Here is a 3,930-nt window from a genome sequence, read left to right as displayed (position 1 = left end):
GGCGGATGTACGGTTTCCGTGGAGCCGGGTGAGGCTGGACCGCGCTCCCCTGCCGCCCCCGGTGCGGTGGCCGAGGCTGCAGCCTGGAAAAGGGCAGCGGATACACCGCCGTGGCTCCTCCGGTGCAGGAGAGGAGAGGACAGCGGGGGGGGGGAGGGGGAGGTTACTGTGATGGAACTCCAGCGCTTGGACAGACAGACAGCCTGGAAATCCCCGCTCCTGGGCTGTACTGGCGCATTCAGTGCTAAAGGGCAGCGGCTGGAGGACACGCTCGCGTACAGCCAGTGCGATCGGCTGGGAAGCTCTTTCACTGCTTCTGCTGAGAGGGGAAAAAATAAACATGAAGAAGCTAGCGTAGTAGACCGGCCTGTGGCCTTACTTGTTACTTACTCCATACCTCATGTTCTGCAGGTTCAAAGCTGCCCGTACAACGCGAGTGCCGAGAGTTACATCTACTAAGTAATTGGCGTGGCTGCTGCCGTGCAGAGAGTGCGCACAAGTTAGTCCTGCTTCTTAAACTTGTGAAACGCCAGAGACTCCCAGCTTTATGCTGTGGATGCTGAGACAAACCAGGGGACAATCAAAACACTTCAGAAAGCATTTGACCCAAGCTAAAGTTTACAGCTTTTCACCAATTTCACGTGGTAGCAAGTGTTACCCTTAAAGGGGTCATGTCAGGAACACAATGGAGAGAAAGGCACGTGAGTGCTGATTTGGTAGGAACAGAGCTGACACAGCTTGCCCCCTTCGGACCTCTGTCCCAGTGAGGTGTCTGCCTACTCAGCTTCAGCTGCGCTGCCAAGTGACTCAGAGGTGAAACCCCCACGCTTTGCTCAGGCTCTCCACAAAGGGTGTCACACCAGAAACCCCAGAGGTGTTAGCAGGACTGAGCGGGACTTGCTCTCATGTGTCTCTGCTGAGCAGTTTAGCTCTTCAGAAGAAAAGGGATCCCTTCCTTCAGAAAGGGGTGTGGGGTGCTTTTTTTTTTTTTTTTAAAGGATTCTGAGTAAGCATTCGGTTTGTAGAGGGCTCAAAAAACCCCAAAGACCCTGCTGAGACTAAACCGTATATTTAAGTCCACCTAGCACAATTCATAACCGAACCAGATAAACTCTTTTCCTTGCGCATGGGAACTCATGCCCTTAGAAAGGCTTTTCTTCCCCCCATCCTTCAAGTCTTACAGATGGTAAGCAAAGCCGCCTATCTGACTGCAAGGAACAGAAGTGCAGTAGGGTCAGAGCAACACCATAAACTGCCGTCACACATTCACAGGATAAGCACTGTCATGCTTGGGAGCAAATTCCACAATGCATTAAATCAGGAAGCCTCCCTGTGAAACGGCTCAACAGATATCTTCTCTTCACAGATGCTTTTGCACAGCGGCAGTGACTACACACATACAACTCTACACGTATTTCAAAGGCTTTGAACTAAAAATCATTGAATCTAGGATCAAAATTAACACATCTATTCCCCCCCAGACCTGAATTAATAAAAAGCCTAAGAAGTGTAAGTTTGTAAAATTACAGCCAAGGCCTTTACACAAGAAAGAAGCAGAAACCTTCTGCCCAAGGTTTTTAGCTGGTATCACGCATTACCATCATGCCAGTTTTGCAATAACAGCACTAAAGCTTAGATTGCCCAGGGCAGCATAAGCATTATAGGCCAAACAGACCTTGCTTTTAGGCTCATGCCCCTTTCAACACCTGATACAGGACATGGGCCTCCAGGTCACCTTGGAGCCCCAAATACTTCAGAAAGACTCGATTCAGCTTTAGGCTGGTCTCATTATTTTGCAGACAGAGCTCCTCCCAGATTACCAACATCTCAGGGAGCTTGTGCTAACATGCAGAAACACCAGGAGAAAAGGCTAAGAAAGCCAACAGATAAATTCTTTCCAGCAAGACTGATACTCAAGTTCTTAATTTCTGTAATCCAACCAACTCTATTACATGAGGAAAAAGTCTAAGGTTCCACTTTATGAGCTACCTACACCCAATGAATCCAAATCCCTCTAACAGCATTGCACTTGCAGCTCAGTAAACAGATGCACCTGCAGGCACTACAGCAGCAGTGAATACAGAAGTCAGGTTCTCAAGAAAATCCACATACAGAGACTAATCAATTTTACCATTCTTTCAGCCAGAACATGCTCCTTTTGCTACAGACCGTCAGAATTCACATCAAAATGCATCACAATCCACTCTTGGATTCAACACCACACCGAAGGTTTTATTATCACCGGTTTCTGAAGCACTGAAACAAGTTCAGCTTTCCACCAAAACAGATAAAAGATGATTTAAGCATACACATTGCAGAGAAGAGTAGAGAAAAATACCTAGAGAATTCAACTCACAGACAAATCTCTTCAATACAGCGTGCTTAAAGAGAGCTAAAGGAACTCCCCAAACCCAGATACCGCAGACCAGAATGAGAAGGGGAAAACAAAACACAACCAAACCTAAAACCAGGTTACACTAAGCTGTCAGGAACAAGATGACCAACAAAATCACAGCCCAGGAAGGAAGAAAACCTAGACTGTAACTCTGGGTGAGAGAAAAACACCACCATAATACACAGCTAGCAGAAGCAAAAAACAGCCCAACAATAAGAAAGAGGTACAAAGAAGTAGCTGTTCTCCTTAGTTACACCCACCTCTCCTAGCTGCTCAAAAAATTTGCCTCCAGCACCTGAGTCACTCATCAGCATAATGGATTATTAATTAGATTAAATTAACTCTGAGTAAGGCCAGATGGCTTCTTTCTCATTCTTTCAGTCTGCAGTAATGATCTGAGCAACATCCCAAAGTGCCTTGAAGGTACTTGTCACACTTCGGACGCTTAACACTGGTAAAAACGAAGGCAATTAGAAAGTAAGAGTGTCTGTTTTCTGGGGCTATATCCATTCTCCAAAAGGTGCTGACAGTGACTATAGTCACAACACAAGGAAATGCAGTAGGATCGGTCTAATACACCCTGCAGGAGAGAGAAGGAAAGCTGGTGCTGTATGGAAAGCAGGCACGATTCCCTGCCTTTTCTCCCAGAGTTCTTGATTTGCTCCTTCGGATTTGTCTGCTTTTGGGATGCCACATTGATAATAACTGGAGAAACACCCCAATATGTTTTTAAAAACATTAAGTGTTCTGATGGTGGTTCATCAGCCACCGCAGGTACCTACATTAATACCAGCCCCCCCCGGGACTCTGCCTGTGATACTTTCCTGGCTTTATCTTAACATTGTCAGAGTTCACCCAAGAGCAAGCAAGCGTAAACAGCTCAAACCAGTCTTTATTCACATGCTCAGGGTGGGACAAATAAGCAAAAGCATGTGGCTGCAAAAGCATCGCCTTGCTTGGAGCGGGACGGGTGAGAAAGCAAACCATCACAGGGTCCCCTGACGTTCAGTCACCCTCTCCCGCTGGGATGACTGGTTTCCCTCCACCATCCCACTGTGTGACTCTCCACAGGCCTGGCCGGGGGCGAGGAACAGGATTCCTCCCCCAGAAGCACATGAGGAAGAAAGAGATTAAGACCCTTAACCGTGGGCGCATCCGTGAGCGACCGGCCAGACCGCTGTCACGGCAGATGATGGGGAGGAGGTGAAACCACCGAAGGAAACGTCCTTCAGGCGGCTACAGGGCAGGGCCGGCCGGGCTGCCGGGGGCCCGGCTCCGGCAGGGGGGAAGCCGGGAGCGGAGGGGACGGGAGGGACGGCGGGGGAGTGCGGGAGGCTGAGCACTAATCCCCTCCGCGGGGTGTCTGAGCTAAGCCCCTGCCTGGTAAAGGAGAGCAAACCAGAAAAGCCAGGACCGGGGAAAACCCCTAAAACCCCTTCAGTCGGGCCCCGCGTTTGCTCCCCTGCTCGCCTAACTCCCCCTGCGGCGGCTCCTTGAGCCCCCTCGGGGTCTCTGGGGTCTTTTCGCGGTCAACA

Source organism: Haliaeetus leucocephalus, unplaced genomic scaffold (genome assembly GCF_000737465.1).
Source record: "Haliaeetus leucocephalus isolate CR32 unplaced genomic scaffold, Haliaeetus_leucocephalus-4.0 Scaffold932, whole genome shotgun sequence".
NCBI lineage: Eukaryota > Metazoa > Chordata > Aves > Accipitriformes > Accipitridae > Haliaeetus > Haliaeetus leucocephalus.
The sequence above is the reverse complement of the archived record's forward strand: the minus strand, read 5'-3'. Positions refer to the sequence as shown.